The sequence below is a fragment of the Onychomys torridus genome, chromosome X (genome assembly GCF_903995425.1).
Source record: "Onychomys torridus chromosome X, mOncTor1.1, whole genome shotgun sequence".
Classification (NCBI taxonomy): domain Eukaryota; kingdom Metazoa; phylum Chordata; class Mammalia; order Rodentia; family Cricetidae; genus Onychomys; species Onychomys torridus.
The window spans coordinates 59,799,856-59,825,536 of NC_050466.1; the positions used below are offsets into that span (position 1 = coordinate 59,799,856).

The 25,681-nt window shown below is 42.6% G+C and overlaps 1 protein-coding gene across 1 annotated transcript in view; it reads left to right on the forward strand.

Moving 5' to 3' along the window:
* Window positions 1-19,862: 19,862 nt before the first annotated feature.
* Window positions 19,863-25,681, forward strand: part of Ca5b (carbonic anhydrase 5B) — a 52,675-nt gene continuing 46,856 nt past the window's right edge. Inside the window, exon 1 of the mRNA XM_036174705.1 lies at window positions 19,863-19,962. The gene's annotated coding sequence lies outside the window, so the exon portion shown is untranslated. The remainder of the gene's footprint in view (window positions 19,963-25,681) is intronic.

A 25,681-nucleotide genomic window follows, 5' to 3' on the forward strand; every position in this document is an offset into this window, starting at 1 on the left:
TTGTGTCCAACCTGGCAGAAATAGCTCACCTTTCCCCATTTGTTTTTTACTTATTTATTTACAGGTCTCATGTAGCCAAGGCTACCATCAAAATGTATAACTGAGGATAATTTTGAACTTCTGCCTCTATGTGCTGGAATTATAGCCATGTGCCAGTATAATTAGTTTTCATTTGCCAATCTTTTGATTGGATGATTTTTTTTTTTTTTTGTATTTAACTTTTTCAGTTCTTTATATATTCCAGCTATTAGTCCCCATCAGATGTATAGCTGTGAAGATTTCTCCCCATTCTGTAGGCTGACTTCTCTTCACCGTGCTGTTTGTTTCCTTTGCTGTACAGAAGTGTAGCAGGGTCCTTTGCTGTTATTCCCTTTGGGGGCAGGGGCCAAGTAGGCGCAGAGTCAAACCACACAGACTCCAGGAGAATGTCGAAACAAGCTCAGTTTATTCAGGAAGAGGCAAGCCTGATATACCCTCCACCCCACCTGGGGGGAGGTCTGATGAATATGCATCAGCTGGCATGACATGGCTGTCTCTCATTGGTCCAGGTTATCTCCAGATCATGTCTTAGCTGCTGTTGCTAAGACCATCAGGCAGACCCAGGCTGGCTCTCAGAAAGGATCTTTTTGTAACTTGTTTGGGCAGTCTGGCCCTCAACCCTGTTAGGGATGAGTCATCCCACTTAACCACTTTTTTTATTTTGTAGGAAATGCTCAGTGGGAGCTAGGGTGCATTGCCCTAACCTTGTTGACCCTACCTCAGGAGAGCTCAGCATAATGGACTGTGCCTGTCTTAGATTGGCTTGCCAAACAAGCTCATACCCATCATTGACTACCAGCCCTGGAAGAGCATCAATCCTGGAGAGCTGTCTGGGTGGTGGACTTTAGGCAGTAGCCTTCTGTATCTCAGTGAGCCATATATACATTATCTCTCTAGGAGGACTCTGATCTAGGTGTCTGAGAACCAATAGAACCCATAGGGTCACCTTTGTGGCCATCTTCTGTTGGTGTTACATTGTTTCTGACAGTGCTTGTTGTGGGCCTCAGTAGAGGATGACTTTAGGCCAGGAATTATAGTCAACAAAATGGGCATAACAAACAACTGGAGAGTTACTCCTGAGGCCACTACACTTTTTCTGACCAGGATCAGAATTCTTATCCAAAGATCAGGTTCCCACATGTTCTCTGGAGAAGCAGCATGCACTCTTAACTGCTGAGCCATCTCTCCAGGCAGCACGACCCACAAGTACACGCATGCATCGCGCACGCGCGCGCGCGCACACACACACACACACACACACACACACACACACACACACAAAACTAAAAATAGTCAGACTGTGGCTGTTGTTTCCTGAGGGACCAGCCCTTTTATGGAAACACCAGGCGAGCCTGAACAAAAGTATGTGCCACCCTACTGTATAGACAGATTCATAAACAAGACAAACAAAAAGAAGAAAGTGGGGGTTCCAGCATTTACCTGCTGAAGGGACTGAATTTACACAACGTAGAGGGGCCTACTCACCAAAAGAAGCTCAAGGGGGCTTCTCAACCAACACCACACATGAGTAAAGGAGACAAACAGACCCTGTTTAAGTACCAAATTTCCTGGGATTCAGCACCAGATGTAGCAGGGTCCTTTGCTGCTGTTCCCTCTGGGGACGGGGCGGGGGGGGGGGGGGGGCGGCAAGTAGGGGCAGAGTCAAACTACACAGAAGCATTTAAAAATTTGTATGTAACCTCATTTGTCAATTCTTAGTATTATTTCCTGGCTATTGGGGTCCTTTCAGAAAACTTGTGCCTGTGTCTTGAAGTGTTTCCTTTAGATTATTCTTTAGCACTTTCAGCTCTGTTGTCCCCACTCCTCTCCCCACACTGCCACACCAATGTTTACCATTTTCATTAAGAGTTTTGGCTCTTACACTGAAGAAGCTGTCTTTTCTCCAGTGTATGTTGGTATTTTTGTCAAAAATCAGGTGGTTGTAAGCTTTACAACATAGGATTTTTTAAATTTTTACAATTTTGTGTATATGAGTATTTGTTTGCGCACACACACACACCCTGAGTAGTTTATTTATTTTTTTTACTCTTTGGGGGCCCACCACCCAGCTCTCAAATAAATACACTGAGACTTATTTTTACTTATGAATGCTTGGTCTTAACGACTTGTTCCTAGCCAGCTTTTCTAACTTAAATTATCCTGTTTCTCTTTAACTACATTTTGCTCTGAGCTTTTTATCTTTATTCTATATATCTTTCTTTCCTTTTTACTCTGTTGCTGACTATCTAGCTGTGTGGCTGTGTGGCTGGCCCCTAGCATCCTCCTTTCCACCTTTTCTCAGTCCTCTTCCTCGATTTGTCCTCCTATTTATTCTCTCTACTGCCTTGCTATTGGCCACTCAGCTCTTTACTAGACCATCAGGTGTTTTAGACAGGCAGAGTAACACAGCTTCACAGAGCTAAACAAATGCAACGTAAAAGAATGCAATACATCTTTGCATCATTAAACAAATATTTCAGAGCATAAATGAATGTAACACATCTCAAACTAATATTCTACAACACACACACACACACACACACACACACACACACACACACACAAACTACATGCATGACTGGTGCTCACAGAGGCTGGAAGGAGTTGAATCCCCTGGAACTGGAGTCACAAGTGGCTGTGAGCCACCATGTGGCTCTTTCTTGTATAAAGAATAACAAGTGCTCATAACTGCTAGGCTATCTCTCCAGCTTCGACAGATATATTTAAAAAATTTTGTGTGTGTGTGTGTGTGTGTGTGTGTGTGTGTGTGTCTGTGCAGAGAGGAAGAGAGAGAGAACACATACACAGGTGACATTACAAGCAGGTCAGAAGACAACTTTTGGAAGCTGGTCCTCTTCTTTGTTGTTTCTGCTGCTATATTGTGTACTCCAGGCTCACTTGCTTTCTAGCTCTGAGTGATTGTCCTGTCTCCAACATCCATCTTGTCTTGTTAGAAGTACTGGGATTAGAAACGCATAGACAGATGTATTTTAAAATCTTTTAAAATTATTTTTAAACTTCCTTTCATGTGGTTGAGTGCTTTGCCTATATGTATGCCTGTGTACCACATGTGTGTGCAGTGCCTATAGAAATCAGAAGAGGGCATCATATACCCTGGCATTATGAACCACCATGTAGGGAACTGAACCTGATTCCTGACTTCTCTGGAGGAGCAGCCTGTGCTCTTAACCACTGAGCCATCCCTTCATCTCCAGAGAGGCATTTTTTTTTTTAGACAAGATAATAGTCCTGGCTGCCCTGGAACTCTCTCTGGCCTTGAACTCACAGAGATCTACCTGCCTCTGCCTCCACCTCCCAAGTGTTGGGATTAAAGCCATGCACCACCATCTCCACTCATTGACAGATGCATTTTTAACATTGCATTGATGCAGTGAAATAACTCCCTTTAGTCTTAATAACTTTGGGCAGGGAAAGTATAACTTTTTGAAATAGAAATAAAATTTAAGTGCTTCTTTTTTGAAACAGGATCTGATGTGACCCAGTCTGAACTTTAAACCTGTTATGTTACCACGAATGGCAGTGAACTTCTGGTCTTCCTGCCTCAGCCTCTTGAGTGCTGTATTTACACGCATGTACCACCACACCTAGTATATGAAGTGTTAGAGACTAAAGTCAGCTTTATTCGTGTTAGACAAGCACTCTTAACAGCCAAGCTGTATCCCCAAACTGTTAATCCTCATTTTAGTGAATGATTTTAAGATTCCCTTTACTCAAAACTACTTTGACAAATATAAGGAAAAATTTATTAGACTTTCATTCTCCACTTTGTTCCTCCTTTCCCTGTTAAGGGGGCAGAGATATAGCAAGACCTCAAATCTACAATCTAGGTGCCCTAGTTAGCCTTAACTGTCAGCTTTACACAGCCTAGAGTCACCTGAGGATAAATCCAAGTTGATGGATTGCCCAGATCAAATCAGTCTATAAGCTCGTCTGTGGAATATTGTCTTGATTGTTAATTAATGTAGGAGGGTCCACCCCACTGTGGGCAGCCCCATTTCCCAGGCAGGAGCTCCTGGACTGTATAGCTATATAGCATGAACCTGAAAGCAAATCAGCAAGGACCATTCCTCCATGATTTCTGCTTCAATTTCCTGCTTTGAGCTCCTTGGCTGACCTCTCTCAATGGTATACTGTATCTTGGCAATGTAAGCTGGATAAACTCTTTCTCCTCTATAGTAGTTTGAATGTAACTGGCCTCCATAAGCTCATAGGGAGTGGCACTTTTAGGAGGTGTGGCTTCGTTGGAGTAGGTATGGCCTTGTTGGAGAAAGTGTGTCACTGTGGAGGTGAGCTTTGAGGTCTCATATATGCTCAAGCCATGCCCAGTGTGATAGTTCACTTCCTGTTGCCTGTGTATCAAGATGTAGAACTCTCAGGTCCTTCTCCAGCACCATGTCTGCCTGCATGCCGCCATGTCCCACTATGATGATAATGGACTAAACCTCTGAATTGTAAACCAGCCCAAATTAAATGTTTTCTTTTATAAGAGTTGTTGTAGTCATGGTGTCTCTTCATAGCAATGCAAACCCTAAGACATCCTCTAAGTTGCTTTTGGTTGTGGTGTTTGTCACAGCAACAGATGAAACTAGAACACTTGGAAATCAGAAAGACCATTGTTGACCGGTAGTGGATATAAGCTGTTCAGATAAGGACAGCTCCTTGACAGAATGTAGAGGTGAAAGATGTGTGTGGTTGAGAAAGAAGGAAGGAGGTAAAGGTGAAGATGTTAGCCTGCTCTTGTCAGAACATAGATTTAAATTGACCCTTGGATAGTAGAACTTATTTGACCTTGTCCTCTGTCTTGTCATGGCTTATTCAGGGCTGGTGATGGGTAGGAGAAAATATAGAGCTTGCAATTCTACTCCCCCAAAAATGCTCAAGAAAGAAAGAAAGATGTGGGAAATATGTACATAAGAATGTTTGCCTGGCGGTGGTGGTGCACACCTTTAATCCCAGCACTCGGGAGGCAGAGGCAGGCGGATCTCTGTGAGTTCGAGGTCAACCTGGTCTCCAGAGTGAGATCCAGGACAGGAACCAAAACTACACAGAGAAACCCTGTCTCAAAAAACCAAAACAACAAAAAGCTCATAACAGCCCAGGTGACTGCCGTGTTTTCCACGTAGTAGCTACTCCGTAAATGCATAAAATTGAATTGAATACATCTTTACATCCCAAGTGTGACACATTACTTTTGTCATTAGTTCAGATGCCTACTTTGGAATATAGATTAAATGCTTGAAGCAGGAATATGAGAGATGGTTCAGCCGTTAAGAGCACTGGATAATCTTCCAGAAGACATGGGTTTGATTCCCAGCATCCACATGATGGCTCACAACTGTCTGTAACTCTCATCCCAGGGTATCTGATGCCTCTTCTGGACTCCTCTGGCACCAGGTATTCATGTGCTGCATAAACATACATGCAGGCAAAACAGCCATACACATTTTACAAAATGAAAAAATAAATACTTGAAGCAAATCGTTTTATTAAGCATTTCTACTTTGGTCTAGTATTGCTTTTAATAAAACATGAGATGGAGGTCTTTTAAATATTTTTAATACATTTGTGTGTGTGTGTGTGTGTGTGTGTGTGTGTGTGTGTGTGTGTGTGAGAGAGAGAGAGAGAGAGAGAGAGAGAGAGAGAGAGAGAGAGAGAGAGAGAGATGTGTTCGGGTGCCCATGGAGGCCAGAGGAGGATATCAAATTCCCTGAAGTTGAAGTTAGAGTGTTGTAAGCCACCCGATGTGGATGCTGGAAATTAAACTAAGTACTCTTAGCCAAAGCCATCACTCCAGCCCTTAGGAATAATTTATTCATGCTTAAGATAACTGTGTAAGGGCTATAGGGCACCAATATCAGGTTGTTCACAACTACTTGTAACTCTAGCTCCAGGGGATCTGACACCCTCTTCTGGACTCTATATACACTTGCATGTGGTGGTATTGTGTTCCCCAAAATATTGTGTGTTCCCTGAAATAAACTTATCTGGGGTCAGAGAACAGGACGGCCACAATATTAAACATGAGGATAGGCAGTGGTAGCACACGCCTTTAATACTAGCATTTCAGAGACAGAAATACCTCTGGATCTCTGAGTTCAAGGCCACGTTAGAAACAGCCAGGCATGGTGACACATGCCTTTAATCCCAGAAATCCAGCCTTTAATCCCAGGGAATGATGGTAGAACGTAGAAAGATTGTATAAGGCGTGAAGACCAGAAACTAGAAACATTTGGCTGGTTAAGCATTTGGCTGGTTAAGCGTTTAGGCTTCTAAGCAACAGTTCAGCTGAGATTCATTCTGGATGAGGACTCAGAGGCTTCCAGTCTGAGAAAACAAGACCAGCTGAGGAACTGGCGAGGTGAGGTAGCTGTGGCTTGTTCTGCTTCTCTGATCTTCCAGTGTTTACCCCAATACCTGCCTCAGGTTTGTTCTTATTAATAAGAACTTCTAAGATTCCTGCTACACTTGCACTTAAATTTTTTAATACAAAATTATGCAGGAGAGAGCATTCATACAATTCAACTTTATTAGAAACATTTAAAAGTGAACAGGCAGATATTCTGCTTACTGCTTTCTCCAAAGCTGTCCTGGCCCAAAGTCTCACTTTCAAAAAGCATTTTCTTATAAAGCACCCGGGTTAGGTCAACCCTAGAGTTCTGTAGTAAAAGTCCATATACACCTTCAATCTCAGCACTCGGGAGGCAGAAACAGCTGAGTCTCTGAGTGCGAGGCCAGCCTGTTCTACAGAGTGAGTTCCAGGACAGCCTGGGCTGCACAGAGAAACCCTGTCTTGAAAAACGAAACCAGAGAGAGAATGGGAGAGAACAAATCCTTCAAGACAAAGGCTTGCACACAAAACTGTTCATCTGCTTTTCAATTTCAAGGCAGTTTCTTGTTGACAGAGCTCAACATACCTAACAGTCACCAGAAAAGAAAAGAGCTGGGGTGGGAGGTGGGAGGGGCAACCCTATAGCATTGTGTCAGTTGAATCATGAGACAAACAGGAAAAAGAATCTCTAACCTCCACTCAAGGCGGGTTTAGTCGTTCTGTGGCAGGATTAGGGTATCAGGAAAACAAGCAAAGCAGCATCTGAAAGACCTAATAATTAACCTCCATGACTTGGGCTAATATTTTCATTAAAGCAGCTCATCTCCTACCGATTATTTGTGGAAGGGTTCAGGCTCGTTGGTTTTTCTCCAGACCCTAGGTCAAAACAGTATTCTCTCAGTTCACTCAAAGTAGGATACCCCCACCTCCACCCCCTAGCTGTCTGATTCAGCAGATGCTATCAAGAACGGAGTCTTCTCTTGGTGTGGAAGAGGAGGGGGTGGTTCTTGGCATAAACTTCCTGTCTTTTCCTACCAAACTATCTGTTCCATCAACGTTGGGAAGCATAAGTCACTGGTTTTCGTCTGATGACGAAAATACAGATGTTCCAGGATGTCCTCATCTGTGTTTCATTGAGAAGGTAAGCATCCTAAGACAGCGACCTCTTCAAACAAAGGGGATCATTCATTTTTGTTTGCTTTATATGTTTATTTGTTTAGTGTGTGTGTTTGTGTGTATGTCCTGCTACAGGTGTGGAGGTCAAAGGACAACTTAAGTGAGTCTGTTCTCTTTTTATCCCATGCAGGTCACTGAGATTGAACACAGGCTTTGGGCAAGTGGTTTTGGTTTTTGTAATTGTTACTGAAGCAGGCTTTCTATGTAGCGCCATGCTGGTCTGGAACTCACTAAGTAGCCTAAGCTGGCCTTAAATTCTTGGTGATTCTTCTACCTCAGCTTCCTGAGTATTGGAGCTACAGGTGTTAACTACCATGCCCAGCTGAAGGAGATGGTTTTGTTTAACTCCAAGGTCTGGTGGTTGGCTAAAGTCAACATTAATGAAATGGAGCCATGCTGTATAATGGCAGGCGCTGTCTGTGCTATCCCCGTGTGGTGGCCAATAGACAAAGGTGACTATTGATCTGGTGTGAAGGCTGCAGTTAGCAATGACATGAGCAGAATGGCTGTCCCTTTCTCAGCTACACTGACCTACCTTGGACCTTCTCACCATCATACTGAGTCAGTGTCTCTAGTCCTAATAGGTCCAAATTGAAATTACAAGCAAGCCCTGAGATACTCTGAGGATTGAGTTACAGGGATGAGAAACTCTCCCCCAGTGGCACCCCACCAACAATGCCAGTAGAAGTCCCCTGGGGTCTATGCTAGGCTTTCCTCTCTTCTCTTATGACACTTCCTTCCTGGAGAGTCATGAATGGGAAGATTAGATTGCATGGCTCTGATGTCAACTAGGACATTTGGGTTTTAAAGCATCAAAATGGAAGCTATGATGTAGCACTTTGAGAGACATAGTAAGGGTGGGATTTTGTTAGAGATGGCCCCTCTCTGTTAGCTCAACCCACCGAGGAAGGTTTTTTACCATTTGATCCACCTTGGCACCAAGGACATTGAGAGAGGAAAAGCTGTCCCAGAGGAAGAGGCAGCCAGCTCAGCCACTCTAGCAAAATCACGTTAGATGCAATGGAAATGTCCCTAAGGAAAGAGCTGACCTAACTACTCCCATCCTGAAAAAAATAGATGAAGTTATATTGAGAAGGAAAAGTCAATACACACAGAGATACAGATTTAATGAAGACTTCAATCAGGGCACAAAGGTGTGTTAGACACACAAACATTTTCTTCCTGTTCTTCAGTCACATTTCTACAATCTCAGCACTCAGGAGGCAGGAGAATCAAGAATTCACAGCTAAGGTAGGCTATATGGTGAGGTCAAGGCAAGCATGGGCTATAATGAGACCCTGTTTTAAAAACTGGAGGGAGAGAATCACATTTCTTTTTTCACTGTTATAAATAACAGATTCAGATAAATTTTCACACATTTTGATGAATGTTTTTGGTATATGTTTATACTAAAGAGTCTGGATATGCAAAAAGTAAGATTTTAATCTGTGTTCACTTTTTCTAAAGGAATATGTCAACATACACATTGTAGTATATGAGTATCTGTTTTCCAATATCCTTCACCAGATGTTACTAATCCTCAGAACCTACATTTTGGCAACACAATGGTAAAGTAATGTGTGAATCCTTCATTGGATTGCAATTCTTTGTTTCATAGTAGAGCTGAGTATCACTGTACGTTGAAGGGTAATGCTTATTTCCTTTGTATAAGTTGTATAGTTTATTATTTGCTCTTCTCTCTCTCTCTTTTCCCATGTTCCTTGTCCTCAGATTTTGTGTAAGTTTGTTTGAGTACAGACATCTTTGCTGGTTCTTAGTTCACTTTTCAATTTTTCATATGGTCATTGCCCTGATTTTTCATGTCTTCTAGACATACCTTAAAAGTTATCTCCCTTCAGCAGACACTAAGACTTTTGTTCTTTTGTCCATCATTTGTTGTTGTTTGTAGATTTTGAGACAGGGTCTTTGATAGCCCAGGCTGGCCTTGGATTTATAGTGATTCTTCTGCTTTATCATCTTGAGTGCCTGGATTACAGTAAGTCATCATACCCAATTTGTCTTTAGTGTTTTATTTAATTGAAGTACCACTACCAGAACAAGATGACATTTTTTTCTAATGTATGTGTGTGTGTGTGTGAGTGTGTGTGTGTGTGTGTGTGTGTGTGTGTGTGTGTGTCTGTATATGTATGTACATGTGCATGAGAGTACTGGCAGAAGCCAGAAGAGGGTATCAGATACCCTGGAACTGGAATTGCAGGTGGTTATGAACCATCTGATGTGTGTGCTAAGAACTGGACTCTGATCCTCTGCCAGGGCAACAAGTACTCTTAACCATGAAGCCATCTCTAATTCAATTGCTTTGGGGGGCAGGGGCCTGTTTTAAGTTAGAGTTTCTCTCTCTCTCTCTCTCTCTCTCTCTCTCTCTCTCTCTATATATATATATATATATATATATATATATATATATATATATATATATATATTTTCCTGGCTGACCTGTACCTCAACTAGACAAGACTGCCCTTGAACCCACAGAGACCTACCTGCCTTGCCTCCTCAGTGCTGGGATTAAAGGTGTGTACCTGCCGCCACACCTGGCTTCATTTTCCTTATTGTAATGGGAAAGTTACTATTACACAGAATCTAGTGAATCACTGTTTTTTTTTTTTTTAAAGATGTATATTGGCTGAGCATAGTTGTTCAGACTAATAAAAAAATCAGAAGGTTGATGCAGGAGGATCTCAGAGTAGACCCTAGCCTGAGCTACATAGGGAGATCCTGTCTCAAAACAAAACAAAAACCCACAAACACACAGATGTGCATATGTGATGGATGTTTTAGTTAAAATATCCTTTTATTCCTATTTTACTAAAATTATCCTTATCAATAATTGTTTTTTAAGCCATGCATGGTATTGTGTGCCTTTAATCCCAGCACTCTGCAGACAGAGGCAGGTGGATCTCTGTGAGTTTGAGGCCAACCTAAGTCTACAGATCTATAAATCAAGTTCCAGGACAACTAGGGCTACATAGTCAGACTCTGCCTTAAAGTATAGTAAGTACAGACAGGTTACTCGTTATTTAAATGGTCATGCTGACTTATTCATCATTACCTATGTTCATCATGACCTATATTTCTATTATTGTAAGATTCACTTCAAGGCCAATAGGCTCACATTAAGCCTCCATTGATAAGTATCTGATATGATGTCTGGTACTTTCTCGATAGCTTATTTATTTATTTATTATAGGTCTTTTGTTTGTTTTTGTTTTTGTTTTTTGATACAGGGTCTCATGTATCTCAGTCTGGATTTAAAGTTGTTCTCTAGCCAAGATTTCCTTCCTGATCCTCCTGCCTCCACTTCTCCAGCTCTGGGATTGTAGGCGTATTTACACAGTGCTGGGGTTGGAACACAGGGCTCCAGAACTCTAGGCAAGTACTTTACCAGCCGAGCTATATTCCCAGGCCATTACACAAGCTAACTAAATTTGATCTTAAATATTCTTTGAGCATCTGTACGTGGTTAGCCCTGTCTCAGTCAGCTGAGGTGTAAGTGTCCCTAGGAAGCATAATAGGGACAATTTACATATTAGTAGGGGCAAGGACAACTTTTATTTTTAAAAATGTGGCAGAGAGAGCTTAGTTGAAAGAGTAACAGAGCAAGGATCTAAAAATGTGGGGCTGTGGATGTAGCTCAGTGAAAGAGCACTTACCTAGGTTGCTTGAGGCCTTAAGTTTAATACCTAGTACCACAGAAGAAGAAACACCATGAAGTGTCAAAGAAACACAGAAAATTCAACCACTGGAATTTGGGGAATCTGTGAGAAGTTCTAGAGGTGATCCTCATGCCGGGTCTTGTAAGCCAGACCAATGGAGGGAGGAGGAGCAAGCAACCTGAAGAAGAACCAATGCTGAGAACTGGGGCAGAACATCTGTATCTTCTTTGGGATGACTGTGGCAGGGGATTGGAGTGGAGGCATTGGGAGAAGTCAGGGAAGCAGGGTGGAAAATGATTTCTTACAGGCTCTGCCAAGGAGTGCGGACTTCACAAGAAACCTTCACAATGAAAGGCTCATGGTGGTTACAGGAAGAGACGCATACTCAGAATTGCTTGTAGGACCAGCATGCTGCATGGCTGTGGGTAAGTCTGGCTGTACGCTGAAGGCATAATCAGTCATTGATAATGGTGGAATGTGCATATACAGCAGTGCACACAGACCAAGAAACCTTTACAAGGTGAAGCTGCAGGCCTTCTAAGCCAGTGCAGTGGAGGAGAGAAAGCAGATAAGGACCATTAAGGCTCCGGCTAGTGGAAATCTAGTCGATAGGAATAACCCTGCTATCTTCATGGAATGCACGTGAAGTAGTACAGCAAGGCCAGCAAAGGGCATGGCTCAATTACAAGTCAGGGCAGGGCAGCAGGGCTGGAGGAGGCTGCAGAGAGGTTCAGTGCTTCTCATGGCCCTGTGGCCCTGGCATCCACTCATCCCTTCCAAATCAAATGTAAAATCAGATTCTAGTCACTGCAGTTAGAACAGCCATTATGAAAATACTGATAGTATTTACTGATGGAGATGATGAGAAAAGAGAACATAGCTTTAGACACTGTTGGGAAGGATACAAATTAACAAAGACACCCTAGAAAACAATGTGGGGTTCTCAAGAAACTACAACCAGAACTTCCTTGTGATCCAACCATACCACTCCTGGATGTATCTGTGAAGGAGATGAAATTGGTATGTAAAAGAGACATTGACCCTGCCATGTTTACTACAACACTATACACAGTAACTGTCTTAGTTACTGTTTTATTGATGTGAAGAGACACCGTGACCAACGCAACTTAACACTAAAAAGCGTTTAATTGAGTGCTGGCTTAAGGTTTCAGAGGATTAATCCATGATCATCATGGTGAGGAGCATGTCAGCATGCAGGCATAACCAATATGAACTTTGCTTTTTCTCCCCCGCAGACTTTTTTTTGTTTACTTCATGGAAAGTTAATCACCACTCCTTCGAAATAAAAATTAACTCAGATGAACTGAGTGTAATTTTGCCAACATTATATTGTTTAAATTAAAATTTTTTTCATATGCATGAGTGTTTTGCCTACACGTGTATCTGTATAACACTTTCATGTAGTACCTTAGGAAACCAGGAGAGGGCGTGGGAACCCCTGGAACTGTAGTTACAGACAGTTGTGAGCCACTATATGTGTGCTGGGAATTGAATCCAAGTCCTTTGGAAAAGCAGTCAGTGTTCTTTCCTTTTTTTTTTTTTGTCGGAGCTGAGGACTGAACCCAGGGCCTTGTGCTTGCTAGGCAAATGCTCTACCACTGAGCTAAATCCCCAACCCCAGTGTTCTTAACTTCTGAGCCATTTCTTATCCTCTAACACTATGTTCTTTTGCTTGTTCTTTCATTTTTTGAGACAAGGTCTCTCTGCATAGCCCTGGCTGTATTGAAACTCACTATGTAAACTGGGCTGACCTCACATGTATGGACTCATCCTGCTGAGTAATGGAATTTAAAGGCATGTGCCCACCATCCCCAGTGTCCTGGCTATTTTTATGTCTACTTGACACAAGCTACAGCCATCTGAGAGGAGGGAATCTCAATTGAGAAAATGCCTCCATGAGATTGTATTGTAGCCTGTAGGGCATTTTCTTAATTAGTGATCTATGGCAGGGAAAGGGGGGAGCAGGTAGTTGATTGTGGGTTGTACCATCCCTGGGCTGGTGGTCCTGGGTTCTTTAAGAAAGCAGGCTGAGCAAGCCATGGGAAGCAAGCCAGTAAGCAGCACCCCTCCATGGCCTCTGCATCAGCCCTTGCCTCTAGGTACCTGCCGTGTTTGAGTTCCTGCCCTGACTTCGATAATGAAAGATGATGTGGAATCATAAGCCAAACAAAACCTTTCCTCCCATCTTGCTTTTGGTCATGGTGTTTCATCACAGCAGCAGTAACCCTCAATAAGACATCTGGCTTTCTTTTTTGATGAGTCTTTTGAATATGCCAGTTTCATACAACTTTCTCTTCTTTGCATCATTCCCAACAGTTTTGCGTCTTGTAGAATTCCAGTATTAGATTAGGATCAGTCATTCATATTCAACCATCAAATAATCATGGGATCTGATAAATATAAAAATGCACCAAATTGGGGCTGGAGAGATGGCTCAGAGGTTAAGAGCACTGGCTGCTCTTCCAGAGGTCCTGAGTTCAATTCCCAGCACCCACATGGTGGCTGACAACCATCTGTAATGAGATCTGGTGACCTCTTCTGGCATAGAGGTATATATGAAGATAGAGCACTCATATACACAAAAGAAATAAATCTTTTTAAAAAGCACCAAATTGTAGGCCATACTTTCCAGGAAATTTCAGTTCACACAGACAAGAGAGGAATGTTAAGGATGTGAAAAAAATGCTAGGGACATAGATGAAGGTGAGAACCCAAAGTTGGTGGACTGTCATTTTAAAAACTCCTTAAAAAAAAAAAGCAATAGAAGAATTTCTTTTTTTTTTTTCCCGAGACAGGGTTTCTCTGTAGCTTTGGAACCTGTCCTGGACTATCGGAATAGCTCTGTAGACCAGGCTGGACTCGAACTCACAGAGATCCACCTGCCTCTGCCTCCTGAGTGCTGGGATTATAGGCATGTGCCACCACCGTCCTGCAAGAATTTCTTACAGGAGAGGCTAGTCACAAAAACCCTAGAGTAAAGGTTCAGATGCTAAAGAATGAATGACAGCTCACAGTGAAAATAAACACCCATTGAGGCTGACTCAAAAGGACTTGCCGATTGGATGGCTCAGAGAAGCCTGGGAAGGGGCGGGGTTGCTGTGTGTGTGTGTGTGTGTGTGTGTGTGTGTGTGTGTGTGTGTGAACAAAGCCAAGTTGGGCTCAGCTTTTAGAGGACAGAGCGGATTCTCTGACACTGGCCCTGGGTTGGGGTATAAGTGAAGCTATGAATATGGAAATAGCTTTAGTGTAAATGACAAGGGGAAGGATCATAGAAATCACAGGGATTTACCTACCTCTAATTCCTTAGTGCTGGGATTAAAGGTATGCACCACTATGCCCAGCTTAACTTTATATTCTTAAAGAGAGAATTTAAGGCATTTACAAGTAATTGTTTGTGGGTCTCAGTCTATGAATGAGCATTAAGTCATAGAGAGTTATGTATATTAATAACCATACTGAACTTTTTATTTCCTAAGAGGTTCAGTCATTTACATTACTTCTGTAACATTGTGTTGAAATCTTTACACGATATTGATACATTATGCTTGTTTAAATTCTCACAGCCATGCATGGAAGTGTGAGGCAGGGGTTTGTGTCTACAAGTACTAATTTGGCATACTGTTGGAGTTTACGCCAAAATGATTAGCCATATCCATTCAAACTTCCTTTGTCTGTGTTTATAAAGAAGTGTCAGATATATTAGGCCATGTGGTGGTTTGAATAAGAATGGCCTCCATAAACTTATATGTTTGAATGATTGGTCATTGAATGCCCAGTTCATGAAACTTACCTGAAAAACGTTTAGTGGTAGTGGCCTTGTTGGGGGAGGTGTGTCTTTATTGAAGGAGGTGTGTCAGTGGGGGTGGGCTTTCCTAGTTAGCTCATTCTCTCTGCCTCTGCTTGTGTCTCAGGATGGAGGCTCTCTGGTACTGTCCCACTGCCATGCCTTCCTGCCTGCTGCTACACTCCCCAACGTGATGGCCATGGACTAAACCTCTGAAACTGTAAGCAAGTCTCCAGTTAAACACTTTCTTCTTTAAGTTGCCTAGGTTGTGGTGTTTCTTCACAGCAATAGAAAAGTAATTAAGCCAAGTACTTTTTTGTTTAGATCCTGTCGTGTTCATAACATAATCTTAAATTACTCCCTCTTGATACATAAGGCATATAAATTATTTAGTATCTCAACATTTCTATTCTTACATGTTGGCCAGTGATATTTATTTTGAGCTCTCTACTGTGGCGTAGCTATCAACAGCTTAATGATAAGTGTCTTTGAGGACTGTAAAAGATGTTATACAAAATTTCTGTTGCTACAAATCAGAGATGCTACATGGGTTATTTCCCACACCCGCCCACCCATCCCTCCATTGTTAGTCAGTCACAGAACTTTTTCCATCTGAGACTAGACTCATAGAATTTCATAGCACAATTTACGAAGGCAGCTACTGTAAACAGATCAAAGTTGAAATGTGCATTGAAACCTGCTTGCCATCCTAAAGGACAATAATCTGAATGCTACTATGGAACTGTGTACTGTACTTAATTAGGCAGGAACATTTGGACAGTACGTAGAATGGACTTAATGTAGTGTGCTTTGTGATTGTAACAACGGTATACTTTGAAGGAATCTGTATGCAGTTCTTTTGAGAGTCAGCACTGTCCTTCCAGTGTGGGTACCAGGGATCAATCTTATGTCTTCAGGCTTGCACAGCAAGCATGTTTACTCACTCAGCCACCATGTCAGTCTCGGGATCCTTTAGGATCCGTGTTTTCTGCTTAGCCCCCAATGTCATTTTCATTAGAGTTTGCAATTTTTCTTTGAACTAAAGATTAAGAAGCACATACTTCCCCAAATCAACTAAACAAAGTATATTGGTTACTTTTACTGTCTCTGTTACCACAGTATCTAACAGAAACAGCTTAAGAGAGGAAAGATTCAGTTTCATCCAGTTTCAGAGGGTTTAATCCATCATGGCAGGAAGGGTGCAGCAGAGTGAGACACTTCATGATATGGTAGCCAGGAAACAGACAGATGAGGAGTTCCACTTATTCCAATTTCCTCTCTGTTGCTGCAGTTAAAACACACTGACCAAAAGCAACTTAGAAGAGGAAAGGATCTATTTGGTTTATGCTTGCAGGTCACAGTCCATCACTGAAGGAATTCAAGCAGGAATCTGAAGCCAGGCCCCTTGCTATTTCATACAGCATTACCTTCAATCAAGGAACAGCCAAGGAAGTACCGTAGAAACCATGGAGGAACATTGTTTGCTCGCTCAATTGCAGACCCATGCTTAGCTGGCTTTCTGCCTAGGGAATGGTGCAGCCCTAGTAAGCTTGGCCCTACATCAACTAACAATCAAGACAATTCCTCAGAGACATATTCATAGACCAATATGATCTGGGCAATCCCTTAACTGAGACTCCCTTCTTAGGTGACTCCAGGCTCCATCAAGTTGACAGTTAAAACTAACAAGGCCACCAGCACTTGACTTGCCTTCTCCTTTGCTTTTGTAATTCAGTGTGAATCACCGGCTCATGGTACACTGCTGTGAATATGCAGGGTGGGTTTTCCCAATCTTCTCTGGAAACACACTCTTGGACACCTCCACATGTGTACTTTACCATCTTTAAGTGATTTGAAATTCAGTCAAATTGACAATGAAAATGAACCATACAAAGAAACCAAGCTGTGGTTTTAATTTTGTGAACACTGAAAGAATCTTCAATTTGTTGTCATACTCTCTTGATAGCGGCACATGGAACATAGAGTCAACCCTTTAGCCCATTTTGAATAAAATGTTTCCCCTTTGTGTTCAGAAGCCTGAATTTTTTCTTACTTTTTGATCTTGTTACTGACTACATTGTTTTCTATTTTTAAATCATTTGATTTCATTATATGTGTATGGGTATTTTGCCTGTGTGTCTGTGTACCATGTTTGTGCCTAGTGTGTGAGGGAGCCAGAAGAAAGTGTTGGCTCTCCTGGAATTGGAGTCACATATGATTGTGAACCACCATGTGGGGGCTGATAACCAAACCTGGGTCCTCCATAAGAGTAGAAAGTGCTCTTAACTTATGAGTCATCTCTCCAGTCCTCAGAGTAGTTTTTGACCAAATATCTGAATACCTTGTTCCAGCCAAATTAACGAAGTTATAACCATTGTGTGTGAAATCTCACAAAAGAAATTTGCCTCTATTACAGTTCTTTGTTCTTTTCATGATCTTCTCTTCTCCCCAGAACAAAGCCTCTGTCTTTCTCACAACTGTCCACTTTCTACCACAGTTTCCCATTACCTGCCAGCCTCCCCACCTCTTTTGGGAGACAAAGTCTCACTGTGTATTCTTGAATTTGCCTGAAACTCACTATGTAGACCAAGCCGGCCTTGAACTTGCAGACATCTACCTGCTTCCACTGGAATTAAATGAAATGTATATGCCATCACACCAAGCTTCATTTTCTTTTTATTCACCATTTATTTTTCTCCCGCAAGTGCTCATTTACTCATAACATCTTTTGTTCTCACTCTTTTCTAATTATCCACTCTTACTCACAATCCCTCATTATGTTCTTCAGAAGAACTCCAGTTGCAGTTGGAACATGTTACAAACGAGGCAGGGCTCTCAGGGCCAGGATGAGTTTGATCAAATGCTCTGTTGTGATGTCTTCTTTTCTCTGTGTTCTTTTGAGGACAACATTTTGACTATTCTCACCATCTTCAAGCCAGAAATGGAATAGGAGGCAAGAAAGAATTGATATGCAATCATAATGCCTTTATTATTAGGATTTGAAGCCAGCTATGAGGGCAGAAATTGTGTTTTTGTGTGCATTTGAAAAGGTAGGTACTCACTAAAGATTTTGGGGGAATTTGTTGCATGAATTAATGTACTAAGTACTATAAAATGTCTTTCTGTGTTTGCCACCCAGTAATATTCCTGCTAATGGGATTGAGAAGACCTGTGAAATTCAATGCATGTTACTGTCTATTCACGTTGTTAAACTACCTAAAATGTAATTTGAGATACATACATGCTTATATTATGAACAATAAGCAATAGGAGATGTTAGGTTTTATCACCCACTACTCTCTTTGTAAGCAAAGACAGTTGATTTAAGAAGTAATTATAAACCAGGTGGTGGTGGCACATGCCATTAATCCCAGCACTTGGGAGGCAGAGAGGCAGGCAGATCTCTCTATAAGTTCGAGGCCAGCCTGGTCTACAGAGCTAGTTCCAAGACAGGCAGGGCTATACAAAGAAACCCTGTCTTGAAAAACCAAAATAAAAAGTAATTATAATTAGGAGTGGGCTATAGATGTGATACTTGGTATTAAAGATAAACTTGTTTGCTTCTTGTGTAATATACCTGAAAGCTTTTTTTTTTTTAAAGGAATGTATTTTCAGGGGCTGAAGAGATGGCTCAGAGGTTAAGATTTCTTTGTGGTCTTGCAGAAGACCAGGATTTGGTTCCCAGCACCCACATGGCAGCTCACAACCATCCATTATTCCAGTTCCAGAGGATCCGGTGCTTTCTTCTGACCTCCATGGGAACTAGATATGCATGTGGTGGTCATATATACATTCAGACAAAATACACACATGAAAAAGAAAATTTTCATCTTAAAAAGTATTTTAAGGAAATAAATGCATATTCATGGTAAAGAAGAGGAGGAGAGGACCTGTGATTATTAAGTCCTCTTCACCTACCAACTCCTTGCTACTTCATCCCTTTTGAATTTTACTTTTTTGGTGGGAGTCACATCTCAGCTGGAGCTGGGGCAACATCAAACCATAGAAACCCTGAGGTTTGTCTTATTTGCCAGAGGAGCCTCTACACCATGAATGTGATTTGAATGAATGAGTAAGGGATGTGAGTACAAAGGCAGCAAGCTGGTTGTAACTTCTCCACATTTTTCTTAGACTGGAAGGAGGAAAGAACTGAGTATGTACTCTCACAACCAGTTTCAGTTAGATTAATGTCAAGATGCTCCGACCCTACGTAGCAAGAGGGCTCTGGTTGCCTTAAAAAATCATCTGTAAGAGACTACAGGAAATAGAGGAGAGTGCTTATTTGGTACCTCTGCCTTGCATTTAAAGTCAGATAAGGACAAAGGGCTAGAAACACAATTTCACAATGACGGTTTAAAGGATATAAAAACTGGTTGAAAGGAACATGAGCCCACAGTTCAAATTAAGAGGATATTTAGAAACCTGGGTAAATTGAGCTGAAAAGTAGTGGGAAAGAACACATCCAACATTTCGACTTTAGCATGTTAAAATCATGGTATTCAGAGATGGATGAAACTTGAGGAAAGCCAATTTTTAGACTTAGAGGCTTTAGGCCAGCTGTCTGATTTTATCCAAGAAATAGTGCTTTTGTTCCAGAAACATTGCCTGCCGCAGGCAAAGAGAGAAAGGGAGGCAGCGGAGGGTGAAGAACTCTGAGGCGTGGCTCGGGTTTAGGGGCGTGGCTTACGTAGGGGGTGTGTGTCAGGGCAGAGAGCAAAGGCACGCCAGGTCTAATGGGGCGTGATTAGGCCGGTCCCTGTGGGTTTAGCGGTGCTGGAAGGGGTGGGGGGCGTGGCTTATAAGGGGCGTGGCATGGGCGCCAGAGGGCGAGGCTTTGATGGACACTCCCCAGTCGCAGGTCCTGGGAAGCTAACTTGCGAGTGGCACTTGTTAAGTGCTGTCCGAGAATCGTCCAGGTAAGGATGGGCAGCCGAATGGAGTGGGAGCCTCAGGGAGGATGGACAGACCCAAAGAGGGCCATGACCCTTCCCACGACCCTCTATCCCACCGATCGGGGCTCCGAGCCGCGACAGCTGTTGATTCTTCGAGTCTTGCTTACTAAGGGCCTGACTGGGCGTCGTCTTCTCTGCTTCGGTCCCCCTTTCTCCACTCTTGGGAGTCACCAGACTCTTTCACAGTTCTTTTGCAATTGAGAGAATTGTGGGGGCACGGGAGGAGCAGTCCCTTGTGAGGGCATGTCGCCAGAGTTGGTTGAATCTAAATAAGAAAGTCCAGCCTGCTAAGAAACAGCTGGAGACAAGGGTAAAGGCTACCAATTCTGAGGCTTCCTTCAGAAACTGAGGCGCAATAAGTCAAGACTCTGATTGGCGTGGTTTCTTCTTCATCCCCACCCCCACTAAGCCAGGAGCTGCGGACAGGCTCACAGCCATCCCTAGACTGTGGAGTACTGTCACAGCTGTGCTTACAGAAATCAAAAACTTTTTCACTCTGAAATCACCCAAGACCTAGAGGAGAGGTACCTCCAAAAGTACAGAATGGTTGGTAGCTACCATTCTTTGGAACATTCCTTGTGAAGCATTTCTGTCCTGAGAAAGCTTGTGGCAGCTTGTTAATATTAATGTCAGTGCCCTCCCCCATGTACTTTCCCTGGGAAGGTTTGAGAAACATTAGGAGCTAATGGGCACACCTCAGTTCGGAGAGCACTTGTGCCTTCTCAGCCGTGGAAAAGCTCCTTGCTTTCTGCTTCCTGGTCTCCCTTTGTTGATACTCTGCAGTCTTCTACTGTTAAACAGTGCTGCTGTTTAAAAGCTGGCCTGGATTATGAGTGGAAGTAACCCCATTTTCCTGTGAGTGAAACTCCACGGATCCCTTAGCAATACCTGGCATTGCTTAGAGTAGCTGATGTTCACAGATATGTAGGAAGTAGAAAACCTTTCCACTTTCTTAGGCGTTTCTTCCTTAATTCACAACCTTGAAAATCAGGCTAGAATTCCTTGAAGGCCCAAAGCAGCAAGGGTACCATTCTCAGATGGGAGTCATGCTCCCAGGGGAGAAGTGGATGAGAGGAGGAAGCTAAGTTTTCTCTATCAAGATTTGGCAAGATAATATCTAATTCAGATTTGAGGAGTTGCAAAAGGCTTCCTTTTGAAATCAAGAGTCAGTCTGATGAGAAACAATTTCTTTCAATGTGATTGTAACCTTTATCCAGAGTACATTTTCTTTCTGCTGTCTGTTTTGCACAGAGAAAGTTTAATCAGGCAGGGTTCAAATTACTTATCATAGTAACTACACAATTTATGAATGAGTCTTTAACAGTTTTTATGTTTTCTCCTTCTCTCACACATTTTCTAAGTCTGCACAGCAGCAGACATGGCAATAAAAATCCAAGCATCTATATAAATAATCAGTGGTAGCAAAGGGCACGTGTGTAGATGTGTAGAAAGTTTAGCTTCCCTATGGCACATGATGCATCTCTATGAGCAATGTAGACACTGGTAGATTCTTCATAAAATGCAGTAATATGTAGTGGAAGATCACTGAGATGTGGTATGTTTGATAGTTAAACGCTATTTACTGTTTAACAAGATTAGACAATTTGAGTTCTGTAAGTTATAAATAACCAACTCTCAAGAAATTATTACTTCCAGTTTAGCAGAAAGGATTGACCCTAGACCTGAACATTAAAAAACTCAAGTACTGTTACAGATACTGTAGCCTAGCATTAGTTAAAGTGGGTTTCTAATTATTCCGATTTTCTTGGAACTCTCTTCACCCCTGACCATCCATATTCAGTTTCTTTCTGGACTCATTGTTCCTTTGCGGTTGGCTGCACCCATAATTGTCCCATCTGCCATCCTCCCCTGGTACACCTGTAACTCTTGGAGGGGGCTGATTTTCTTTTTTGTCTAGCTTTGTAACCGCTCCTGCACACCAGCACAGCACTGCTGACTTCCCAGACCTTTCTTCTTTGCTCTCCCATTGGTGTCTCCCATTGAGTACAGTAGATGGCGAAACCACCATCTTCCCTTGTTTCTCATGCCAGGGGCTCTTTCTCTGTTCATAGATTCATTCTTATTCTACCTGCTCTGTTGTTCATCCAGTGTAAATCCTGCTGCCTTTCTTTTAATATCAAAAATGGCATTCTACTACTGAACTCCATTCTCAGACCTCTCAGGGCCGTTTTGTTGCTGTTGTTTGTTTGCTGTTTTGATTATTTTATCTCTGACTGGCCTGGCATTTGCTATGGAGTCCAAGCTGACTACAAACTCCCCATCATCCTCCTGCCTCAATTTCCCAATTTCTGGGAATATAGATGTGTACCACACCCAGCTCCAAGGGAATTTTTTTTTTTTTCAAGGCATGATTTCTCGGTGTATCAGCCCTAGATGTTCTGGAACTCGCTCTGTAGATCAGGCTGTCCTCAAACTCTGGGAATTTTTGATAGGTAACACTGAGTGATCTTATATAAATAAAAATCAGATTGCTACTCCTTTAGTCAAAAATCCCTGCTAGGCAGTGGTGGCGCACACCTTTAATCCCAGCACTCGGGAGGCAGAGCCAGGTGGATCTCTGTGAGTTCGAGGCCAGCCTGGGCTACCAAGTGAGTTCCAGGACAGGCACCAAAACTACATGGAGACACCCTGTCTCAAAAAACAAAAAAAAAAAAAAAAAAAAAAAAAAAGAAGGAAAGAAAAAACTCTCTATTTTTGCCCTCGTTTCTCAACCTGGGACAACCTTTCCACCAGGCAACATCTGGCACTGTATAGAGACCTTTTTGTTTTTCTAGCTCTGGTGTAGGTGCTATTAGCTTCTGCTGGACCCTGGATAATAGGGATGCTGGTGAGTAGCACACAATACACTGGACAGCCTCTCAAAACCAAGACTCTTCTAGTTAACAATGCCAAGGTTGAGAAACCTTGGTTTAGAGGAAGAACCAGTAGTATGGTATACAAGTCTACGGTATGTGACATCCGTTGCCTCTGGTTCTCATCGGCTTCTTGTTTTTATCCTGGTCCCTTTGCTTTGGGCATGTTAGTCTCCTCACTACCCCTTTAATATGCCAGTTGTGCTCTTCTTCAGGCTCTTTGCACAAACATTTTGCCTTACCTAGAATGCCCTTTCTTTAGATGGCTGTTTAACTAATTCTTTTTGTTTGTTTGTTTTTTGTTTTTTGTTTTTCGAGACAGGGTTTCTCTGTGCAGCTTTGCGCCTTTCCTGGATCTCACTCTGTAGACCAGGCTGGCCTTGAACTCACAGAGATCCGCATGCCTCTGCCTCCCGAGTGCTGGGATTACAGGCGTGCGCCACCACCACCCAGTTTAACGAATTCTCTACCCCTTTCAGTCCTTAGCTCAAATATCACCTCGTCAATGAGGCCAAATATAACACTCCCGCCCCAGTGGCACTCCTGATTCATTGTATCCTGATCTATATTTCATGAAACTTATTTGAATCACCTCTACAACCAGTTTACCACGCTACTTGTTTATGATCTATTTCTCCCTAGTAAAACATAAACTTCATGAGGGTAGGAACTTGGCTTTGTTCCCTTGAGCCTAGAAGAGGGCGTGGTGTTCAATTGCTATTTTTTGAAGAAACTACACATGAATGAAGGGTGACTGACATAACCTTGACTTGTCTGGCTCTGCTCCCCATCCTGGGCTCTTCTGCTGGATCTATCAGAAACCATCCATGACATGGAATGACATCCAAAATGCTTCTAGTCCCTTGGAAACTTGTATTCTCCCACATGAATCTCAGAACCTCAACCAGCCCTGCCTTCCGCTGCATGCCCTGGTCCCTGCTAGGCCAGTACAATTACAGGTATCAATAGAAGACTTGGGATGGTAGGAAGGAGGTTCAGATATCTTTTCACCTGGTTTCAAAACAGAGATTTGGATTTCTTTTTAAATATGGTCTTTCAAAAACCAGGCTTGAATTGAACTCCCTGTGTGGCCAACCTTCAAGTTCTGATCCTCCTGCCTTTGCCCTCCTGAGTTCTGAGTCCTAGGACTACAGGCCTGAGCCACCATTCCCTGTTTATGGGGTGCCAGGGATCAAGCACAGGGCTTCATTTTGGGCAAGTACAGTACCAGCTGAGCCACATCCTCAGTTCCCTGTTGTTGTTTTGTTTTGTCCATGCAATACAAAAGAAAGTCTGAAGACTCAGGGTCCCCTACAGTGGGATACACAACAGAGGTTCAGATTTCCAGAGCATGACAGGCCCTTCGGAGCATGGCAGAGTAAGGGTGACATCAGGTCCTCTAGAGCCTTCCTGAACCCCTAGCCCTAAAAGCCGGTCTTGAGATGCATAGGCAGTGTTTCTTCTGGGCCAGGTGTTACGGCTCATCAGGCTGGCCCTTGTCATATGACAGGGTGATTGTTGAGTGTGAGGCATTCATCTGTGTTTATTCTCAGCTTGTCACGTAGCTCAGCCTTACCTCAGGGATTTCCTGACAACTGTGTGAGGAATGAAGCCATAGGCAAGAGTTCTCTGGGAAACATGCTAACATGTTTAAGGTCCCCAGGGAGTGCATGTGCAGGACCTTGTGCTCTGGCCACGTGTGTGGCCATCCATCTGTTAGTACAATTTGTGCCTTGCAGGCATACCTGTGGCCTTGACTTGTTAAAACCTTCCATCTGAAGGCTGAGATGGCATTCTCCTTCTGTTGAGTACACACTGTAGCTGGTATTATCTTCCTGAAAGTTACTAAGTTTCTCAGACTACCAACACTGTAACCTTTGCTTACAGCCCTCCTGACACTGGCATTGTTCACGGGATAAAGCCTGTTTTAACCTCAGTTGTCCTCTCTAGCTTTGGTACCTGATCACTCTCCTCGTGCCCTCACTTTGCCTGGTTCCCCTTGTCCTTCTCTGTGTGTTTACCCCTCCTGTTGAATCATCCCCGATAACCTCTGCTCTACAACTCAGTGGGGCTGTCATCACATCCAGCTTTAATTAAGAGATTCCCGTTCTATGACGCTAAGTGAAGTAAGGCAGCCACAAAAGAAGAAATACTGTGATTCCATTTATATGGGGTACCTGGAATAGTCATACGCAGGGACTTCCAGTAGACTAGAGGTTAGTAAGGAGTGAGGAGGAGGTATTAATAAGTACAGAGTTTACACTGGAGATGGATGATGGAAAAGCTTTGGGCATAGATAGGGGTGATGGTGACATAATGTTATGAATGCATTTAATGCTTTTGAATTTGTAGAATTAAAATTGGTTAAAATGGAAATGATGCATGTTTTATCACACATTTTTAGAGATAGGAAAAACCTAAAGTATTTGTTTTGCTTTATAGATTGCAAGCTTTGGGGAGTGAGGAGAGGGCATATTCTTTCCTCAATACATTAATACTCTGCTGTCCATCCGGTAACTGTTCACTATTGCTTCTGTTCAGGAATGCAACTCAATTCAGAGACAGCACAGAGCTAAGCAAATTTTCCTTACATCTCCTGAGAGTTTTGAAATTCCATTTTAGTATCAAATCAGTTTTGTAGAGGAAATCCAGAGTAGTTGCTATTGTTTGATGGGATTGGCTTTAAATGTGGCGTTTAAAATTATCCCAAACTGCTGGGTGTAGTACTGCATGCCTAGAATCCCAACACTAGGGACACAGAAGCAGAAGATTCCTTCCCTGCAGGTTCAAGGCCAACCGGGGCTACATAG